The sequence below is a fragment of the Mustela putorius genome, unplaced genomic scaffold (genome assembly GCF_011764305.1).
Source record: "Mustela putorius furo isolate JIRA1106 unplaced genomic scaffold, ASM1176430v1.1 tig00000580_pilon_pilon_pilon, whole genome shotgun sequence".
Taxonomy (NCBI): Eukaryota; Metazoa; Chordata; class Mammalia; order Carnivora; family Mustelidae; genus Mustela; species Mustela putorius.
The window spans coordinates 3,644,102-3,666,831 of record NW_025421423.1 but is presented as its reverse complement, the minus strand read 5'-3'; the positions used below and the strand labels follow the sequence as shown (position 1 = coordinate 3,666,831).

At 53.8% G+C, this 22,730-nt stretch overlaps 1 protein-coding gene across 2 annotated transcripts in view; it reads left to right on the top strand.

The window, feature by feature from the left end:
- Positions 1–1,267: 1,267 nt before the first annotated feature.
- CORO2A (coronin 2A) overlaps positions 1,268–22,730 on the top strand; it is a 53,854-nt gene continuing 32,391 nt past the window's right edge. Inside the window, exon 1 of one of the 2 annotated variants that reach the window (XM_004747678.3) lies at positions 1,268–1,401. The gene's annotated coding sequence lies outside the window, so the exon portion shown is untranslated. Of the gene's footprint in view, positions 1,402–7,224; positions 7,546–22,730 lie in introns of those variants that run through there. The other variant, XM_004747677.3, reaches the window with a different exon arrangement.

Sequence of the window (22,730 nt, the reverse complement as noted above, 5' to 3'; positions counted from 1 at the left end):
GGAACTCTCAAAACATTCTGACTTCTCTGCTTTTCTGAAATATGAAATACCCGACTCAGGCTGATACTTGAAGCTCACATTCTGTCTGAGCGGGGAGGGCGGGGCTTTGAGGACCACGCACAGGAGGGATGGGGAGCGGGGAGGGGACTCAGTGCGGGGAGTGGCCCAGTGAACACCGAATAAGGTGCAGAATTTGACCCTGGTTATTCTTTCCAAGGAGATACTCAAGAACCCCGACTTACTTAGCCATTCTAAGTCTCAATATTCTTACCTGTAAAATGGGGGTAATAATAGCAGCTAAATAAAAGGGTCACTAGGATTAAATGAAATAATATACGTAAAGTACATAGTATGCTCTGTTATTCACTCAGAATTGAGCTGGCTACTGTTCTAAGTGCTCCGAGATGCACAACTGAACAAAACAAAGCTCTTCTCAAGAAGGGTGGTGTGATGAAGTGGCTCTGAGCTTGAGCTTGGGAGCCGTGCTGCTTGGGGCTGATGACTAGCTGTGCGATCTCAAGCGAGGTGCTTAACCTGTGTCTCAGCCTTCTTATTTGTAAAATAGTTAATAGTGTAACCTCACAGGCTTGTGTGACGGTAAAGTGAGGTAATGCATTTACGGTGCCTACAACAGTGCCTGGCTCAGTAAGTGTGAGATGGCCGTATTATTAAAAGGAGGGATCTCCCCATCTCCCATTGCCTAGTGTGCTCAGGACCCCAGAGCCGGCGAGACCGGGCGGCAGCGCCCCCTCCTGGCTCCTGAGAGAACGGAGTCCCCCGTTACTGAGCTGCCCTCCCTGCTCTGCTCCTCCCTGCCGACTGGGAAGCCTCGGAAATTTCTCTACCAGCCCGGGTTTACCAAGCGCCACTCCCGTGGCCGGCTCTGCGCGCGCACTTTGCCAGGCCGGTAGATTAAGTCGTCTCGTCTAATTCTCCAACACTCTCGGACGCGGAAGCAGTCACTGTTCCCATTTGGCCAGGGGAGGAAGGGAGGCTCGGGAGGTCGAGTTCCTTGCCCCCCGGCACGCCCCAAGGGAGCTGCGGGTTCGCTTCCCCCAGCCTCTGCTTGGGCGCCGGGCGGCCCGCCCCAATCACTGCGGCGTGTGCGCTGTGAGCGCCTGTTCTGTGCGCGTGCGCCCGCCCCAAGACCGGTCCCGGGGGCCAGGAGCGCGGTCGAGAGGGTGGGGAAGGAGGGGTGCCCCTCGGCCCCGGGGCGCGCGGGCGGGGCTCGTGCCCGGCCCTAGACCCGCCCATCGGCCCCGCCCCCCCCGCCTGCGCTGGGAGGAGGCGGTGGCGCTGCGCGCGGGCACTCGGCGGGCGGTGAGGAGCGCGGAGCCGGAGCCGGACGCCGCCGCCGCCGCTGCCGCCACCGCCACCGCCACCTGCGCGGTCGTCATCAAGGTAGGGCGGCCCCGCGCCGCCAGCGGTGCCTGCCTTCCCGGTGCGCGCGGTGTGTGCGCCCAGCGCCTCCCGGCTGCAGCGCCCTGGGCGGGATGCAGGGCTAGGCGCGCCGCGGGGGACCCGGCGGGGCGCAGGGGGACGAGGCTTCCGTCACCCCCGCGTGACCTTACAAAGCACCGCTCTTCTCCAGGCCTCAGTTTCCTCACTGGGATAGCGGGCGCAAGGGTGGCCCCTTGCGCTCCGCGCCGTTGAGAGAGGCCGCGCTGAGGTCCAGGCTCCCGACGGCTTGGGGCTGGGATCGGTACTGTCTGCATCGCCCACCCCAACCCGCAGCGAGGGCCGCTCACGCTGGGTGTGGCCAGGCGGTCCCGACAGCCCTCCCCACTCGGTGGCCTGCGTGCCCCCGCGGGACCCTGGACGCTCCCCTTCCTGACTGGGTGGCCTGCAGGGCCTCAGCTTCCAGGTACGGGAAACTGGAGGGGGCGACAACCCGGGGTCCCCTAGGCATGTAGGGTAGGGCCCTCGAAGCCGGCCGGCCAAGTCTGCCTTGCTGGGGGAGCCCTGAGTTGGGAGTGAAGGGACCGTCAGCTGCAGATTTGCCTGGACCAGACCCATGAACCCACCAGGTTTTAGAGCATAGTATCGGACACCCTCATCCCCTTCCCTGCCCCTCCAAGCATGATAGGGCTGGATCAGGTTTATGTGTGTGGACCGCAGAGGGGCGACAGTGCCAAGAGAGCTGTGTCTGGGTGGGGTTGGGTCTGGGACGGAGCACGTGTCTAAGGGACTGTGGCTCCAGGCTCTCAGGGTTAAAAAAAAAAACAAAAACAAAAACAAAAAAACCTGTGGTGTCTGGCCCAGTGGCTCAGTAAGATCCCCTCTGGAAGGTCTGGCTGCTCCCATTACACACCTCTTATGATGGGGATCTCACTCAGCTGGAAGCTGCTGGTCCTGCTCTGGGCACACAGACATCTTCCTCCACTCTGGGGCAATCATCAGGTCCCTTAAATCTGCTCACTTCCGGGCTGAACAGCTCCAAGCCCAGCACTCTTTCTCTGGCTAGAGCCAAAGGGAGAAAAGGGAAGAGGCAGGAGCTGAGGTGTCTGCCCCAGAGCCAGTAGTAGTGAGCCTGGGGCTCATTCAGAACCCACCTGCATCAGGGCTAGAATGTGCACTTCCTGTATTTCGGAATGCCTTTGGGTTAGCAGCTCCCTTAGAGGTCTGGGGTGAGGGGAGGAGCGGTAGGAGCCCTTCTCCAGCCCCTTCCTGCCTCCAGTGCCTCTTCATTTTCTCCTGTTGCCTGCCCTGATGGAGGGAGTAGTTTCTGAGAACCAAGACTGGGCCTTCTTGTCTGTTTCGTGACCTGCCCTCACCCAAGAGCTTTCTTACTGCCTGGGCGTGTGGTGAGCTCTGTATCATCAGAGGGATGTGAGCAGAGGCTGGGGGGGGGGGCACTTATTGGGGGGTGAATTACCTTTGACTGCAAGTCTGGGGTTCTTGATCTGACTGGCAGTGTGGCCATGACTGTGCCCTCTGGTTATGGTGGAGCCTCACAGAACCTGGAGCTAGACCACAAATGAGTATTATTACCCCCTCGTAAAAGCAGACTAAGTATATGTGCTGTCCCTCGAACGTAGCTCTAACACACACGCTTAAGTGCTACCTAAGTGTCTTGTCATCTCCACATATGTATAATCTGTTTTCCTGCTCAGCATTTTGGCCTGATTTAGGGGCCTGGTAGATTCTGGCTATTATAAAGTCATCCTATCCTAATAATTTGAAAATGTACTGTGGAATTATGGCATGTCCAAGCTGAAAGGCAGCGGAAGAAATCATCGCTTCAACCCCCTCATTGTCTAAATAGGCATCCCCTAGCCCCAGAGGGGACATGACTTGTCCAAGTTGACACGCCAGCCAGCAGCCACGCCCCGGGTTTCTGATTGCAAGACCAGAGTATTTGTTTATTTGTTGGAAGACACATACCATATAGTAAGTGAAAGTGGTCTGTATTTATTCCTATAAAATGAACAAAAATAAATATAAAAGGATAAACCTCCCTGCTGCAAGGCTGTGGGGATCCTACAGCAGCCTTTAATTTTGCAGGTCTATCTGGTAGCCTGTTACAAGAGTCCAGGAAAATGATTCAAACTGCCCTTTGCCCCTAGACTTCTTCCTTTGAGGACTTTACCTTAAGGAAATAACTATAGAGGAAGATGAATGCAGTGCTGTTATTTATAACAAGTTTTCATGTAGTGACGCTTTTGGTGTTTTACCTGAGGTTTAATAAGTATTTCATTTGAAAAGCGCAGCTTAAAAAATAGTAGCATTAAAGCTTCCATTGCTGGGATCAGGCTGCCGTAAAAGCAGCATGGTCAAGAGGAAAGCTCACGACTCAAGTCAGTAGGCGTTAGGCGTACATCCAGGATGAACTCTGCATGTACCCCACAGTGTGACCTTGGCTCAGTCCCTTTCCCTTTCTCTCTTTCTTTCTTAAGATTTTATTAATTAAAAATTTATTTGAGAGAGAGAGAGAGCCCCCGAACATGAGTGGGGGGGCAGAGGGGGAGGAAGAAGCAGACCTCACATGTTTCTTCATCCCAGGACCCTGGAATCATGACATGAGCCAAAGGTGCATGCCCAACTGAGCCACCCAGGTGCCCCCCCTTTCCTTTTCTGACCTCACTTTCCCCATCTGTGAAATGGCATAGAGTCAATGATTGCTGAATTTCTTTCAGCTCTGACAACCCGCCTTAAGGACCTAACAGATCTCTGTAACTGAAGCCTGTGTTGGAGCAGTGAACATGGTGATAACCAAAGAATGTTCTAGCCTTCCTCCCCCATCATTAAACAAATCCTCTTAGAGGACTGCAGCTATTCTTTTTCCCTTGGAAGGGGCTTCATTCAGCTTTTGACTTTTGTTAGTTCCAGATGGCCAGAAGCTGGATTGTTGTACAGGGGAGTGTGGCTTTGTTTCTATTTTTCTTTGCCAGATATCAGGGGACAGAGATTTTTCAGGAAGACCAGAAAATAGTGCAGCAGGATCTTCTGTTTGTTATTTTAAGGCTATAGGCTGTTCCTTGCCTCCTTCAGATCAGACTAGAGGTGCTTTGCAATCAGACCTAGTATGTAGGGCCAGGAATAGGTGGCTTGCCTTCTGTGAACAAACATTTATTGGGTATCTACTGTGTACGAGGACTTGAGGTGCCTCCTAGGGTCCTGCAGGTTGACATGAGAAATATATTAGGTTAAACTGTGGGAAATGGCCAATATCTGACTGTTCTTGACTTAACAAGAAATGGCAGTTTCGTTCAGTTCAGTCTGAATGGAAAAAGATATAATTAAAGAGCCCTGTGCTCCCTTACCATAATTGAGAGATTGGCAGGGTGCAGTGGAGACTAGGAAAGTGTGATTATAAGCTTGGAAAAGTCAAGGAGGAAGGGCATGGGATCCTCACCTTGAAAAATCAGTAATACTAATAAAATACTAATGACAATGAGTATTTCCCACCTGCCTGATTCTGTCCTAAGTGCTTTACATTTATTCATTTAGTCATTTAGCTGTTCTTTTATTGAACAGCTACATTGTGCTCGGTATTTCCTGGGGTGGAGGCAGCAGTCTTGACAGTAAATAAAATAGACCCCTAGAATCTATCCTAAAGAAACTTCCGATCTGATAGGGAAGAAAAGACAATAAACAGTAAGTAAAGGGAAATGGTGATAAATGGGGTGGAACAAATAAAACACGGGAGTTACGTTCCAGGCCTGTGAAGGGGAGTGGAAGGATGGGGTTGCAGTTTTTAATTGGGTGGTTGGGGGATCACTGAGAAGGAGACTTTTGCGCTAAGTCTTGAAGGAGGTGAGGAAGGTTGCTGGGCTGGTTTCTGGGGAAGAGCCATCCAGGTGGAGGGAACAGCCAGTGCAAAAGGCCTGGGGTAGGACCATGCCTGGCATGTTCACGGAAGAGCGGGCGAGAACAGAGTGACAGAGAAGGCAGGGAAGATGGGTAAGAGGTGCCACTGGTGGTCAGATTTTGGACCCTGCCCTGTGCATCATTATGAGGGGGGGGATGCTCTTTTTTTCCCCCCTTTTTAAGTAGACTTCATGCCACACTTGAGACTCGGACTCGTGACCCAAGATCAAGAGTTGTGTGCTCTACTGACTGAGCCAGCTCTACTCTACTGCCCCAAGGAGGGGGTACTCTTTTTACTTCTCTTTTTCAGTTAAAAAAAAAACAAAGATACAGAGACATTAGGTAGCTTGTTGAGATGAGACGCTGTCTCATAGGGGACCCAGGGCTTCTAGTAGAGGGCAGTGAGGAGCCGTGGGACACGGCCAGGGCATGGCCAGATCTGATGTCAGTGTGTGTCTTCTGGGTTGCAGAGAGAAGGTTGTGGAAATAATCCAGGCTGGGGGGATGAGTTGGACCCAGGCAGTGACCCAGTGGATGTAGGTGCTGGGAATGAGGACGGGGGGTGGGCATCCAGGCCAGGTGAGCACGAGGAGGAAGAGGAGGAAGCCAGGCTGGTCTTAGCTTATTTATTGAACAAACACTTAATAGCACTTCTGCTCTAGGCAACCATCTAAGATTTGACATACATTAACCCATTCAGTCCTCAAAGCATGGTGGAAGATAGAGACTCTCATTGTTATTGCTACTTTTTAAGAAAAATGAGTGTATTCTATTATATGTAAGTTATATCTCAATAAAGTTAGTTTACAGGGAAAGTATTTTTTTATATTATAAATACTTGATGGTAATGGGGAATTTAGAAAAAAAGGAAAACAGAAAATAAATTATCTGTATCTTCTCTTTTCATCTCAGGTAATCATTATAAATATTTTGGCATATTTACTTCGCCTTTTTTCAACTATTTTCTCCATTTTTTTTTAAAGCTTTTATTTACTTATTTGAGAGAGAGAGGGAGCACAAGCAGGAGGAGTGGCAAACAGAGGGTGAGGGAGAAGCAGGATCCTGCTGAACAAGGAGCCTGATGCGGGGCTCGATCCCAAAACCCTGAGATCATGACCTGGGCTGAAGGCAGCCAGCCACTTAACCAACTGAGCCTCCCAGGAACCCTGTTCTCCCCCATTTCACAGATGAGGTTGGGCCATTTGCACAGGGTCAGCCACCTGAAGCCATGTCATCAGGCTCCAGTCTCCAGGGTCTTCATCACTGTGCTCTGCTACCTGGAATGTCAGTTGGTGGGTTCCCGTGAGCCACACCCCCGCACTCACCCCGCCCCAGCATCAGCTCACACATGGGGAAAGCGAGGCTCAGTGAAAGGTAGGGCCTTGTGGAGCATCTCTCACCTAGTTGGGAACAGATAGGTGAGGTCTCATTCTGACAAGAAATAGGATGCTGAGAACTTGTGCAGGGTTGATGTGGCAGCTGCTTTCGGTCTGGCCTTGAGCCCAGAGTTTGCAGGGGGCTGGCAAGTGGCGTGACCCCACCCACAGGCAGGGCCCAGGACTGCTGGGCTGGGCTGCCTGCCGGGCCGGGCCGGGCTGCCCGGGCAGGCGTGGGTTCCCTGAGCTCAAGAGTCTCAACCCTCCCGTGGGCCCTGGGTGGGAGGTGGCCAGGAGACAGGGAGAGAGAGTTTGGGGCCCTGCCAGGCCTGCAGGCCCCCTGGGAGTTGTCTCTTGTACTCTGACTGTGCATTTATTTCTGGCTCTGGTGCCAGCAAACTCCTGGGGCCTCCTGCTGCTAGGGATGTGGTCCCGGCATCCAGGCCCAGCCGGCTACCAGGTGAGCCTTGGGCCGGGTCTTCCCCGCCCCCGCACCCCGCCCCACCTGCAGAATGGCATCATAATGGTGCCAGCTGCAGGATGAAGTGAGGTGTAAGTGGAAAGTGCCGGCACACGGAGGTGCTCAATAGATGGGTGGCTACTGTTGCTGTCCCTAAGGCTGCCCCCCGGGGTGTTGGCTCAGGCTGGGGGATTGAGCCTGCCCCAGCCAGAGCACCTCCACGACACGCCCCTTCACACCTGGCTGAACCAGGTAGGCGCAGCCAGTGCAGGAGGAGACAGAAATGAACCTGGGGCAGTGGCCTGCAGTCCAAGATTGCAGACAGCAAAAGACAGTGGAAGGAAGGAAGCCACGCCCCCGAGGAGGGAGCCCGCATCTGGCCTAAAACGTGCTCTGTAGGCAAGTCCTGTCCCTTCTTTCTGCCCCTTCCTCTCACCCATAAAGTGGGGAGATTATTTCCTGCCTTGATGATTGTAACGATCTTCATGCCAGCAGCCATCTACTGAGGCTTCCCTGTGCTCAAGGGAATGATGGAGAGAAACCAGACCCAGCACCGTCTGCAAGGGTGTGCAGCCGGGAGGGGGGCGGGGGGCTCCAGCTCTGATAGGGAAGCCCAGGAGCTGTGGCCCTCAAAGAGGGACAGCTAACCTAGCCTGGGTGGGGCTGGAGGTGGGGAAGGCCCCCAGAGGAGGTGATGTCCCAGCTGGGTTGTGAGTGGGATGGAAGTCAGCCAGACATGGGAGGGGAAGAAAGTGCAGAAGGCCATTGGGTAAATGGCTCACCTCTCTGAGCCCGAGCCTCTTCATCTGTAGAATAGCCCAAAGATAAGTACCTGCTTTGCCTAATTTATAGGGTGGTTGTGAGGCTTAAAATTGGATAAAGAGCATGGTAGTACTTCTGAACTCTAAAATGTCAGGCACCTGTTTGTTGTTGCTTATTGTGATGTCTGGAGCCCCTGGCAGTTTAAGAAACACAGGGCCAGCATCCTTCTGGGTCTCAGAGAACATCTGGTCTATTTTAAAAGGCCTCCAATCAAACCTAACAGGGACAGAGAGCCTCTGTTCACCTTATACCCCTTGATTTAAGAGCTAAAGAGTATTTCTGTAGGGGGGGGGGTGTGGCTGTGCTTAGAGGGGGCCCGAGGACAGCCGTAACCCAGTCACAGCCCTGTCCCATTGAAGAGGACGAGTGCCTGCAGAAACGCAGGGCCATACGCATGGGCTGGGTCTCAGGACCTGGGCAGGAGGGGGTGCTGAGAGCTAAGGGACGTGCCAGGGGAAGGGGTGGAAGACGGGAGCGCCGTGAGGTCACTGAGGAGAAATAGTTCTGGGTCAAGGAGGTCCGCGAGGTCTCATTACCTGGAAAAGCAAGGCAGAGAACATGGTGAACACGGTGCGGGCACTGAGCCTGCTTGGGTTTGAATATGGGAGAAGAATGTATGTCCACACTTGTGAATATGTGAAAATACGCAGACACATGAAGCTGGTTGATGATCGCTTTTACTTTTGTCTTTTCTATATTTTGAAATTTTTGCACGCTATTTGATGTTTATTTCTAGAACAAGTTGTCCGCATGTAATATATGTGACAGTATAATGCAGAGAGTATAAGGGTCTGACGTCAGCAGGCTAGAGGGTTCCAGGAGGCACCCACAGCGGGTGGCCTTGGGTGAGGCCTGGATGATATCCTCCCTGCCGGCCTTTAGGACAGTTGGGAACCGGGTCCAGGGGTGGCCTGGTTGGAGGCGGCACTGAAGGAGAGGTGTCTGGAGTAGGTTCTAGGACTCTTCCTGGGACAGAGATGGGGGTTGGAGGTGGCTGGTAGCACTCTCCGCACGGTGAGCAGACTGTCCAAGCAGGACCGCAGGCCCCAGCAGCAGGAGCACAGGGTCAGGTCCAGAAGGGTAAGTGTTCTCCTGGCACTTGGGCCACCCCCTGAGTGGGACTGGAATGGCAGGAACAGGTCCAGAGGGCCCGCTGGCTAGGGCAGGGGCCTTGTAAATGCTTCAGGGGCCCACCTCAGTAAGCCGACCCCCGCAGACCCTTCTCCCTCAATGATGCCCTCGCTTGGTCTTCAGTCCGTGGGGCTCTCATACACCTTCCCGCCTCTTTACAAGGGAAGTAAAGAAACTAATCTCCTGTCATATTTTATTGGATGCAGGGTACCATCTGTTGTGAGATATGCCATTGTTTTATAACCCATTAAGAAAGGAAAAACAGAAAACTCTAAGTTGCATTTCAGTTTCAGAGATGTTAAATGTCAAAAAAATGTGTCTTGGAATCAATCAGAACAACAAGCAGGAGGGCCCCACCCTAGATTCTTAATGTACATATACTCATCTAATCTTCTGTCAACCTCCTGGCTAGATAGTCTTGTCCTCTGTTTACAGATCAGGAAACAGGGGCCCAGAGAGGTTAAGGGATTTTTGCAGGGTCACACAGCCAGCAAAAGATAAAGCTGGGATTTGAACCCATCCATCACTTTTTCCTCACCCAACCTCACAAAGCAAAGGCTCCTGAGTGCTGGCCCTTCCGAAGAAGACAGTGTTCACATTGCAAAATGAACATAACGCCAGCTCGGAGTTCAGAAATGCCCCTGTGGACTGGTCATTAAACGCCCAGGGCTATATGAGTAATGGGGGGAAGGCCTGGAGGGGAGCTGGAGAGATAATGGACAGGAAAGAGCTCAGAGAGCTTCTTGGCTGGTTCATTAACCTCATCCTTGTTAATGATCATTATCAGGACTAGGTTGACTTACGGCCCACCCTGGAGAGGGACCACAGAGACCTGCCCCACACAGATCAATCACCCTAGAGCCTCACCCAGAAAGGCCCACACATTCATTTCCTACAAAGTTGTTTTTCGATTTACTCTTATGAATGAGACCTTTATTTGCGTATGGGTCACCGAGTGCCTGTGAAGCCCGGCGTGGCGCTAGGGTTACAGCACACCGCAGAACAGACATAGGTGCTGCCGTGGTGGGGTCCCAGACCAGAGGCAACAGACAGTAATCCTCGCGTCCCACAAAACCTGCAACAGGTGCCTGTTGGGGAAGAGACGGCATCACAGCTTACAGAGCAGAGAATGTGTCCAGTTCAGGGTCAACTGCAAAAGGCTATTCTAAGTGAAGGACTCTTCTTTTTTTTTTTTAATTTATTTGAGAGAGAAAGAGATTGAGAGAACAAGTGGGAGGAGGGGCAGAAGGGAAAGCAGGCTCCCTGCTGAGTGGGGAGCCCGATGTGGGACTCGATCCCAGGACTCTGGGATCATGACTTGAGCCAAAGGCAGACGCTTAACTGACTGAGCCCTACAGATGCCCCAAAGGAAGGACTTTTGAACTGATCTCAAAGACCAGTCAGGGGGAAGTGGAGGCTGCTGGACCAAGGAAACAATGCTGAGGCTGACAGACGGGGACCTCTGAGGACTTGAAAGTTCTGAGTGTCTCCAGCTCTGATTCCTGGGCAGGTAAGGCCAGAGAGGTGGAGTGGGCCAGACCCTTGGGCTCTTGGAGCAGTGGCTGTGGAGTGACATGCTCAGATGGGCATCTTCTGATAAGATAGGGGCCAAGATGGTAGGTAGGTGAGTGTGTGCAGGTGAGAGCCGCTGGTAGCAGTGGGATGAGAGCTGGGTAGATGGTGTACAAGGAGCGCTGGTGATGGGCAGCTGGAGGAGGAGGAGGAGGAGGCCACCCGGGCAACCGCTGGGATCTGGCTGTGCCGTCACAAGACCTGCCTTGCAGAGGGAAGGGTCCCGGGAGGAGAAGAGCTGTAGTGGGAAAGCTGTCACCCCACTGATACATGTCCTGGTTTGGGTTTTGTCCATTTTTTCCCCAGCCCTCCTTAAGTATCCTGGTTCATCCAGCACCAGACTTTTGGTGGCTGATGGGAAAAGAGGTCAGTGGGCGAAGAGGTCTCTGGCGAGGATGAGGTGACGGACCTCGTGGATGGAGAGGAGAGAGAGGCAGATGGGCGGGGATGAGGTAGAGGAGGTGTCTCTCGGGGGCAGAGCTGTGGGCGGGTGTCCCAGATCACTGGACACAAGAAAGCGGCTGAGGTTGGATGGCCCAGACGCCATCCCGGAGCTGGCCTCATGGAGAGGCTGTGTCCAGTCTTGGCAGTGGAGTTGAGGCAGCGCCCAATGGGCGGTCAGCAATGGGGCGCTTGGATTAGTGACTTTGGAAGCAGGTGGAACGTTTTCACAGGGTGGCAAAGTGCAGGGTGTGGCCAAGAGAAATGGGTGACTGAGGACAAGGAAAGGAGGGCCTTTGGAGAGGATACGGCCCTTGGACAGGGGGAAACTGAGGCTGGAGAGGATCTGGGATGGATCTGAGGTCACACAGGGAGACAGGGACTCTGCTAGTATGCTTTGCCGTGCTGCAGGTTCCAGATCGCACGGGGTGCTTCCTTTCCTCGGTCTTCCTTGGGAGATGAGAACCTGATGCTGCGGGGTCCGCACATGGCCTGGGCGGGGGGTGGGGGGAGCTGTGGCTAGCCAAGGAGTGCCCTGGGATGCATGTGGGAAGACAACGAAGGGGAGCCACTAAGCTGAACCTTGTGGCAGCAGCGGGGCCTGTGGAGCGCTGGAGGGACTTGGCAAGAGAACCAGTGTAAGCCAGGGCTGCTGACGGGGAGCACGCTGAGCCTGTTCGGGCTGTGGCAAACACAGTCCAGTTTGGCTCGGTCCAGGGCATAGTATCCAGTCCTGGGCAGTCACCAAGGGCAGAGGAGGCGGGAGCAGCCTGGCCTGGCAGAGGGGAGTGTTTTGTCATTTCTGTTGAGAATTACAGGCAGATCATGATAATAACAGGTCAGACTTTTAGTCTTATTATTGTTTTTAAGTTCTCTATAGAAAATGCACCCCCGCCGGGGCACCCGGGTGGCTCAGTCATTAAGCGACTGTCTTCGGCTTGGGTTGTGATCCTGGGGTCCTGGGATGGAGCTCCCTGCTCAGCGGGAAGCCTGCTTCTCCCTCTCCCACTCCCCCTGCTTGTGTTTCCTCTCTCGCTGTGTCTCTCTCTGTCAAATAAATAAAATCTTTAAAAAGAAAGGGAGGTATTGTAGAGCTATAGAGAGTATGTTTATAAAAAAATTTAAAAATTTAAAAAAAAAAGAACGGGAGGGAGGGAGGGAGGAGATCGCACCCCCTTCTTGTCTGCACCCAGCCCTGCTGCCCTTGTCCCCCTTTCTCTCCCCCACCTTGCCCCCACCTCTCTCCTTGGTTCACTCCTGGGCCACACCTCAGCTTCGAATGCCCAACGGAGAAGCCACTGAAGGTTTTGGAAGAAGGGATGCTTCTGTCTCAGGGTCGCCCAAATGGGACTCCGCTTAGGAGAAGTCAGGTGGGGAGATTAGGAAGACAGCGTGGGCGAGGGGAGAGGGATGTGGAGATGAGGCGGATGAGAGCAGCGGAGAGCAGAGCTGTGGGGACAGCAGCAGGACTTAAGGTCTGCCTTGGAAGGCCCGGGATCCATGCCCACAGGTGCCCACCGCCACACCGGGCCTGGGTCGGCACCTCGGGGGACCACTGGGCTGCCGGGGCTCCAAGCCCTGCAGTGTCCAGGGCTCTGGTTGGCAGTCGGAGGTAGACTCCACAGACTCTAGATCTCACCCCCTGGATCCCATCGCCTAAACAAAACCTTCCAGAGTGTCAGGATAACCGTAGCACCCCTCAGGGGTCACTTCCCAGCCCACAGACATCAAGGGGACCTCATGGGTATCCAAATAGCAAACCCAGGAGCTGGGTTTGACTGGTCCCATTTCACAGACAAGGAACCCAGGCTACAGAGGGAAGCAGAGCGACTCTTAGAACCGTGGCCTACTGATGGCTCCCTGTGTCCCCCCTTCCCATCCTGATAGCACCTATAACTTGACTGGGACACACATCACCTCCTTGCCACCTTCAGCCGGCCTCAGAGCCAGTGGCCGACCTCGTGGCACGGGGGATACAGCTGCAGAGGGCTGAGAGGGGCAGGGAGCCGAGAATGGCCGAGGAAGGGGCTGGACTGAGGCGGGGACATGGAAGCAGCTGGTTTGCACATCAAGAACTAGACATTTGCGTTCTCTCTGGGCTCTGCGGTGGGCTAGTCACATCCCTCACCCAGGCCTTGTATCCTCACCTGTAAGGGGAGGGGGTTAGACTAGACGATCTCTACCATCCTGTGCAGCCTGAAAATCCTGCTGGTCTCCCCGGCTTCTGTTCTGGTGGCCTCCCAAGTGAGGGGTGCAAGACACTTATTGGGGCGCAGGGAAGAGCTCTATCGAGACGATCATTCGGCTTTGCTCAAGGTTGGGAGATGCAGACCCACCGACACCACTCAGGCCGTCAGACAGCCTCGTGTCTCGTGTCTCTGGAAGTCTATGCAGAGAAGGGGAAAGTACTCTGAGAAGGGATGGCAAGCATGCCCCTGCTCTCTTTTCGGGAGCTCAGTATAGTTAATTTAACCTGGTTAATGAATCCAAATTAATCCAAATTAATCCAGACTAATTAATCCAGATTGGTTTTGTGGATTATATTAACCAGTTTGAACAAAACTAATCATCACAAAATGGACAAGTGGTTTTAGAAGATTCCCATCTGAGGGCGCCTGGGTGGCTCAGTGGGTTAAGCCTCTGCCTTGGGCTCAGGTCATGATCCCAGGGTCCTGGGATGGAGCCCCGCATCGGGCTCTCTGCTCAGCAGGGACCCTGCTGCTCCCTCTGCCTCTGCCTGCTACTCTCCCTGCTTGTGCTCTCACTCTCTCTCCCTGTGTCAAATAAATACATCTTTAAAAAAAAAGAAGAAGATTGCTATCTGAACAGTGGGTTGTTAGTGGTTCTAATAATATGAGTACTGTTGGACAAGAAATTAACACTTGGGTTTCTGGCCATGGTCACATCCGCAGCCACACGAAGAGGGGGAAAAAAAACAGTGACAAAGTAATCCAATCTGATAAGAAGTCAGCCCAAGCTGTTTTTTAAATTGGGGGGAGGGGCGCTATTTGAAATACAGCTTTAGAGTCACTCTGGTTAGCGATGAATCTCGCCTCATGTATACATTGTGCCTCGTAGCTCCTGAGAGTAGTAACGTGTATAAAATATAAAATATTGGTGGGTGGGGTTCATTTTTTTCTCTTTCGAAAAGTACATGATCAGGAAAAAAGAAAAAAGCCTCCCTGCTCTAACTTCCTGGTCCTTTCTCTGCAGCTGCCCCTTCTGACAAATCACCTCGTTTGTGATTTGTTCAGGTAGGGTGTGATTTCTCCATTCTTCTGCCTGTTCCCCGGGCAGACACCCCATTACTACCTCTGGGTCCACAGAACCCAGCACAGGAATCTGTCTCTGGCAGGAGGCATGAAGAATGTAGTGTGAGTCTATGTTTCCCCATTCACCTTTCCCACTGTGGGGCTGCGGCTGTGCTGACCTTTCTGGCAGCAAAGACTTGGGGTCTGTCTCCCCGCCTGACCCTAAGAAGCCCCATTCTTCTCAGCGTAAACCGCAGTCTGGAGAAATGCAGCCCACCTTTCAAAGTCTGAGTCTCGGGAGGGTCCAGCTGCGGTAAATGACCACCCCACCCCACCCCCGTGCCTCACAATTAGAAGCCTTCTTCCCCAGCCATGCTTGGAATCTGTCCCTCTGAGAACAGCAACACAGATAAGGAAAAAAATATTTGGTACTGTATCCAGTCACAGGATCAAAGGGAACTTTGTTCCATGTCTTAGAGGACTCTCCCAGGCTGGGGTGCCAGAAATCCAGATCCCATTCCTGGTTCTGCCCTTTATGGATGTCCCTGGACAAGCTGACTCAATTTCCCTTTCTGTACCCCATGAGCTCTTGAGGTCTGGCCAGTGCTACTATTCTAAGAAGTGAATCTAGGGTCTTTGGGGGGTACCTGCTCCACTGAGTAGTTCTCAGCCCCCATCTGGAGGATTTGAGTCTGGTTTGGGCTCCAACCTAGGTGTCAAATGGGGACAGCTCGGAACATTATGGGGAGGCGATGAAAGTGGGGAGATGGGAACCTGAGTCACACAAGAAACTCCCCCTCCCTGCATGGACCCAGTGCAGGGCCACGTGGTCAGGGGCCTCAGCTGTCTGAAAGGTTGCCATGGGGCAAAGGCCGTGGGTGCCGTTGGTAGAGCTGGAGGAACAGAGGCAGGGGAACTGGGGATTTCCACTCAGTGGGAGAAGGAAGTGTGACAGTGGATCTGCCCTGTTCCCGGAAGGAGTGAGCTTCCCATCACTAGAATGGTACAAGCCAAGACCCTCAGACTTTTCAGACAGAATGGTGTGGAAAGGAGGACTGAGAGCTGGGCTGGATGTCCACCCAGGTCCCCGAGGCTGGGCAGTCCTGTTTTTTTGCCCCAGATGTAATAAGATCATTTGAGAGCAGGAGTGAGTGCGTCTGGCTCAGAATTAGATTAGATAAGAATTAGAGCTTTAAATCAGCACAGAGGGTTTGGGGGAGGGGCACAAGGTTTTCTCTGCTGCCAGCCTGTTAAGGGGGTTCGGCTGCCTCCCAACACAGGTGATCCCCTCCACCCCCAAGTCTTTAGATCTTTAAGCATTGCCACATGGAGGAGAAAAAACGACATGGACACTTTGTGCTTCTGGTTTAATCTGTAAGCTCTGGTCACCTTATGCATTTTTGTTAAATGTTCATTTCAACCCATTAATACAGTTAAATACAGTAGGGAAGTGCCTAGCCCACAGTGAGTACTCAGTAGAATGCTATTATTACTTATTTTGAATTTATCTTGGATTTGCCATGTTCTAGGCAGTGTTCTAAGTGCTGGCCATATATGAACTCATTTACTACTTTAGGATGACAAAACCTAAGACCTGGAGAGGTTGACTAGCCTGCCCAAGGTGTCCCAGCGGGTATGTGGTGAGACCAGTGCCTGAGCCAGGCCCGACTGTGTCTGTAGCCATCTCTGCCTCCTCTCCATGTGGTCATACCACACAGTAAAGAAACAAAGCACATGTGCCCCCTCCCCCCCACCCCGTTCTCCCTTCAGAGCCTCCCTAAAGCCTCAGGACTGCGGCAAGCAGAGATGCACACTCCCATTGTACAGATGGGGCCCTGGGGCCCAGAGAGGGCAATGACTTGAACAGGGTCACACAGCCAACGGAGGCAGAGCAGACTGGAGCTGGGCCCCTGGTCTCAGAACATATCTGTGCCTTCCCTGCGCAGAGTGGGAAACCCAGCCAAGCCCAGGGAGAGTCCCTGTGAGCCAATACTGCTCCCTCAGCTCTTTCTGCCCCAAGAGCAGCAGGAGCCAGGCCCGCAGAGGGTCAGGAAGCCTGCAGGAAGGGGATGGAAAGAGAACTCCTCTGTCCAGGCACAGCTCCTCCAGGCCTTTCCTGAAAGGGCCTGGGAAAGTTGTGAGGACACTCGCCCTATCGCAGCCCCTTCTGCTGAGGACAGTGCGGGCAGAGAAGGCCCCACTAGCCAGGAGTGAAAGGGGTGGGAGGGGGGCCTGGGTGGCTTAGTCGGCTGGGCGACTGTTGGTTGCCTTCAGCTCGGGTCATGATCCTGGAGCCCCGGGATAGAGTCCCACATCAGGCTCCCTGCTCAGTGGGGAGCTAGCTTCTCCCTCTGACCCTCCCCCCTCTCGTTCTCTCTCTCTCTCTTTCTCTCTCTCATTCTGTCTCTCAAATAAATATAAAATCTTAAAAAAAAGGGGGGGGACGTCCTCCCCGGGGAAAGTAGAGCAGGAAGGGTGGAGCCGGCTGATGGCCTGGGAGAGCCAGGGGAGAGCCTGCCGGATACCTAGGGGCTGCTAGCTCTTTTCTTCCTTTCTTATTGGGGCAGAATTTACATCGCATAAAATTTGCCATTGTAACCATTTTTAGTTCTGTGCCCTGGAGTACATTCACGCTGTTTGTACAACCAGCACCACTGTGATTTTTAAATTTTGATCTCACAATAGCCTATTCTGTTCTTTAATGGATGGTTTTGCTGACATGGCTTAATGAAAAGTGTGCGCTCAGGTGCTGAAATTACCGCCCTTGACAAAAAGGAGCTCCTGTCAGAGCTGCCCCCATGCCAGGCATTGCTTTAAGGCATTTTATTTTATATTTTTTAAATGGTTTTCTAGGGCGCCTGGGTGGCTCAGTGGGTTAAGCCGCTGCCTTCGGCTCAGGTCATGATCTCGGGATCCTGGGATCGAGTCCCGCATCGGGCTCTCTGCTCAGCAGGGAGCCTGCTTCCTCCTCTCTCTCTGCCCGCCTCTCTGCCTACTTGTAATCTCTCTCTGTCAAATAAATAAATAAAATCTTTAAAAAAAAATGGTTTTCTAGAAAGATTTTATTTATTTATTTGCCAGAGAGAAAGTGAGAGAGAGCATGTGCAAGCAGGGGGAGCCGACTCCCCACTGAGCATGTGGGCTCGATCCCAGGACCCTGAGATCATGACCTGAGCTGAAAGCAGATGCTTCACCGACTGAGCCACCCAGGCACCCACTGTAAGGCATTTTAAAGGAATAAACTCATCGAATCCTTACCGTTTCCCTGTAAGTTAGGTTCTGTCGTTGACCCCAGTTTACAGATGGGAAGACTGAGACACAGGTTTTAATATCTTTCCGCACATCCCTCCCTGGCCAACCAGTTGCTGCCGTTTGTTGAGGACTCACTGTGTGCCGGTCTAACCGCTCTGTTCAGCCTTTTCATAGCAACCATAGCGCCATTTCATAGCAACGTGGGGAGAGGTCGGTGCCCATGTAGTTGCAAGATCTAGAGAAGGAGAGTCTGGGTTTCTCTCTGGGTCTCTGACTCTGAAGCCTGTGTCTTGACCACCTGACCTTGATGCCTGCAGTTCAGAGGGTGAAGCTAGCTGCCGAGCACCCGCTGGTTCTTGAGGACTGGCCTGACCCTCCCATTTGTACACCGAGAATATTTGCGAGATGGAAAGGCAAGAATCACAGCCCCCAGTGGCCCCCAGTTAGGAAGCGGTTGTGTGCTCCTGGAGCGTTTGGAGGACAGGTTCCTGCTGTCTCGTGGTTGTGTAACCTCAGAGAAGTGCTCTGAGCGGAGCACAGCTCGCTGTGTCCACCCGAAGGGGGTAACCCCCCCCCCCACCGCCGAAGTGGACGTGAGGAGTGAACCCAACAGGAAGGACTCTGCAAATCACAGAGCTGACTTGTAGGGCGGTGGCTCTGGGTGGTCCCCAGTCAACTGCTTCATGGTCACCTGGGAACTTGTTGGGAATGCTGGTTTTCAGGTGCTGCTACTGAATTGCTAACTCAGAAACTCCAGGATGGGCCCAGTGATCTGGGGAGTGAATCAGCCTTCCAGGTGATTCTGGTGCACCCTTGAGTTGAGACCTGCTGTTGGAAAGCTTCACGCAGAATGTGCATGAGATACGGGCACCAGTCCTAGCAGAGAGTCTGTCTTGGGCCAGAGGGGCCTCCTCAGCCTGGGCTCTGGTGGATGGCCTGCCCTCCCTGGTCCATGGGCCCAGTCCGAACAGATGATTCAGGAGGAGCTCAGGGAGGGTGGAAGTTGGGGGGACGGTGGCCTGGCTGTCCTCCCCTGGCCGCTGTTGCAGCTGCTACCTGAAGAATTGGTGAAGGCCAAGCATTATGTCCGCGTTCCTAAGCAGGGGGGCAGAGAAGCAGGAAGGGACAGCCAGTGCCCCACCCCCCGCCCATGTGCTGGGCTGGGCTGCCCAGGCAGGAGCAGGAAACAGGCAGGCTGGCCCTCAGGCGTATCTGGGGACTCAGCACAGGAATGGGTTGAGGGGGAAAAGGAGACTATATTTTTTTTAAATTTTTTAAAATTTTATTTATTTATTTGACAGAGAGAGAGATCACAAGCAGACAGAAAGGCAGGCAGAGAGAGAGGAGGAAGCAGGCTCCCCGCTGAGCAGAGAGCCCGATGTGGGGCTCGATCCCAGGACCCTGGGATCATGACCCGAGCCGAAGGCAGAGGCTTAACCCACTGAGCCACCCAGGCACCCCGAGACTATTTTTTGATGTAAAGTCCTAGCTGCTGACTGAGATGTGACCTACGAGCCAGGCCTCCCGGCTCCGTGGCTCTCTCAAATTGCTGACACCTGTGGAGACAGGTCAGCCCTTGACTCCTGGCCAGCAAGCCCAAGGCTCTGCGCTCTCCCCCAGTCAGGCACGCTCTTTTCCTCCCAAGCCCAGACAAGGAAGTCCTCAGAATCTTCTTCCCCCCTCCTCCTCTTCATGCCCCACGGCTTCCCCCTCCAGCCGACTACAACCAGCCATGAAACAAGACCCACTCACCCACCTGTTTCTTCCTTAGATACAAGCTGAAAGTTGAGGAAAGAAAATACTTCCTCTGGCCAGACATTCTAACTACCTAATAGCCGGACCCACATTTTATGGCAGCCGTCACGTCGCCACACCCCTGGTTTCAAACTGGCATCTTCCCGTGGTCTCAGGTGCCAAGGCCTTAGCCAGATTCGGAGCCGTTGGCGGGGCCTTCACTGCTCCCTTGCCCAGACCCCAACCAGACCTGACCCCTTGTGGTTCGTTCCCTGGCTGTGTCTTTCACTTCCTCCACCTACAGCACGCACCCCCGTCCCCCATTGATCTGTGCTCAGCTCACCCAACTCAGCCTTTCAGGCTGGCCTCAAACAGACCTGCCCCGAGGCTCTCACCCACTCCTGGGATTCCCACCTTCCCGCTGCAGCCTGGTCAGTCCCGTTCTCCCTGAACTGAGCTCACTGGTTCCATGTTGGCCTCTCCCATCTACCTGATCCCCCTGGAGGGCAGAAGTCCCTGCCAGGGTCATCGTCGCCTCTCCCCCTATAGTGCCCAGCACAAGCCAAGCTCTGGGAGGGCTCCAGGAATGCAGGTTGGAGTCCCCCTGGGCCCCAGGGTCCCAGCAACATGGCAAGGTGGGAGCTGAGCTGTGGGCTGGAGGTGGCCCCTGCCGCTGGCAGGTGCCCATCCCAGAACAGGGGCTGGAGGGCTTCTGCTCACTGTGGAACCCTGAGCCAGGCACTCTCCCAGTCCGGGCCTCAGTGGCCCTCTCTGTCCAAAGACAGATTCAGAAGCTCCGCTGGGAGATGAATGGTGAGGAAGCAGTGGAACCTCCAGGTTGTCACCCTCCTGAAGGTGGCTTTAGAAAGTCCCCAGTGACCCTTGTCTCTTGAAACTCTCAGATAAGGAGATTGTGGGGCAATAAAGCTGCCTGAAGTTTTGGTCTGGGCCTGACTTAGGGGAATAAACAGGAAGAAGCCGGGTTCTGTCTCTCTAGAGGAGCAAGACAAGAAGGGCCCCAGGCCTCCAAGGACTAGGACAGCTGATAGGTAGCCCCGTCGTCCTCCCAGTCCCGGGTTTTGGTGCATGTGGGCTGCAGAGCTTTAGTGGACCGTCCTAACAGTCGGGCAAGGTAAGAGTATTACCTGCCTGAGAAAACGAAACCTTAGAGGGGATGGAGATTTGCCCAAGGTCAGGGAGCAGACTGGTGTCAGAATCAGGGCTCTCCCACCTGACCAGCATACCAACTAGGAAAATTACAGGCTCAGCGCACCCCCCGCCCTGCCCACTGTTCCTTGTGTCCAGAGAGGGGTTCAGAAGAGGCTCATGGCGTGAGTGCAGGAGTCCAGGAGCCAGGTGGGTCCCCCTGCACCGTGCCCCCACCCCGGTACATGCTTGTGGGATCTGGCCTGCGTGTGGGCAAAGCAGAGGGGAGAACCATTCGGACTTGGCAGTCTGATGGCCGGATGGCTGGAAGGCTGGACGGAGGGAGCAGGCAGGAGCGTGGGCAGCAGGACCTGGGAGGGAAGAACACAACCACAGCTGAGCTCTTTCTTGGTACCAGAGGTTTGCAAGGTATTTTACAGCCGTTACCTTGTTCAATGCCTGGTAAGCCTCCATGAGGTGGATCGTAGGATACCCTTTTACCCATGCGGATGCTGAGGCCCAGAGACAGGTTGAGGTCCAGAATTTGAACCTGATTCTCCTCTCTCCATGCTCTAGGCTGCTTCAGAGAATAGAGAGTGCTCTGGCTGGTGAGCTGGTGGTGGTTCTATTGGGCCCAGGAAGGTGGAGGGAAACGAGGAGCATCCTAGGAGCCCAGTTAAGTACTTAGCGTGGGCTGATTTGCTTCCAGGCAGAGAGAAGGGGACATGAGCAAAGATGGTGTGCCTGGGGAAGGCAGATAAACCATTTTGGCTAAAGGTTGAGTTTGTGGAGATGAGATGTGGCCGGTGGAGTGTGGGGCCCTACACCCCAAATCCAGCAGGGGGCTTGATTCTGAGGACAGAGGGGATCTGGGGTGGTAGGTCTTAGGGGAAATGATGGTGTCTGAGTGAGGTCAGGAAAGGAGCCCTGGGCTGGGGTAGGGGCAGAAAGGGAGTGAGGCCCAGAGAAAAGGCTGGCCAGGCTTTGCAAGACTTGAGGGAGGGGTAGAGGACAGTGGGGGGCCATGGGGCAGAGGAGGTCAGGCTGTCCCTGGAGGTGCCCTGTCCCTCTTTGGTGCCAGGGCTCTGGGCAGTGTCAGATGTCAGGAGGAAGCACTCCCTTGGGCCTAATCTCATCAGGAGGAGAGAGGCATTTTCTTGGCTCTGTCTGTGACTCAGGCTGTATTTCCTGTGGGCCTGCCGGGAGGCATCTGTGCTGGACCAGAAGGACTGGAGACCTGGAAGAAGGGAGATGGGCGCAGGGGAGGGGCCCCACAGCAGAGAGAGCCTGGAGACGGGGCTGTTTTTACTTGCCAGCTGGGCTGTGCTGATGGAGGAAATCCCAAGGCTTCCCCTGTCTTGCCCAGCACCGCTCCCACCCAGAACCCACCAGGAACCCCAGCCTCCTTGACACAGGGCTGAGCGAGGCCGCCGGCTTTCCCTCCGAGGGCTTTGACCCTGCCGGGGAGATGCACACATACACTCTTCAGGTTCCTCTCGACCAAGAGGGATTACTAGTTAGCTTTTCATGAGTGCTTGTCTGCGCCCTCCACCACCGTGGTGGGCACCAGGGGTCAGAACTCTGTGCCTAGGGGGCTGCTTTGTACTTTCTGGTTTGGGATTTTTACTCAGATCTCCAAAATGCTGGGCCCTCAACACATACGACATCACGTCCTAGAGTGCGGTAAATTTGGGACCACAGCAGTCTTAACAGCAAACATTTGTTGACCACTAAGTATGCACCCAGCATCACTCCATATGCTGTGTGGATTATCTTATTTAATTGTCCAGGGAGCCCCGTGAGAGAGTGTGGACCCAGGACTCAACAGTTTGGCTTCAAATGCCAAGCTCAGCCGCTGTGTGATTTTGGACAAGCTGCTTAACCTCTCTGGGGCCCCAGCTTTCTCCGCTGTAAAAATGGGATGATAACAGGGGATTGCTTTGAGGATTGAGTTAGGACACGGAGCCTACCTTGTGCAAAGTAAGCGATGCGGTAGCTGTTAATTGTTACTGTGCCGAATTTTGCTGGTGAAGGAACAAACAAGTGAAGTCACCCACCCAAAGTCACATAGGTGTGGGGGACCTACTCTGTAGTTACACTGTTAACTGGGTACCCAGTAGCCACATGTAGGGCACGTGGAATGTTGCAAAGGTGATGGAGGAGCTGCATTTTACATTTTATTTCCTTGTACTTCATTGTGGCTTTAATCTAGAAGCCACAGGGGCCCCGTGTCAG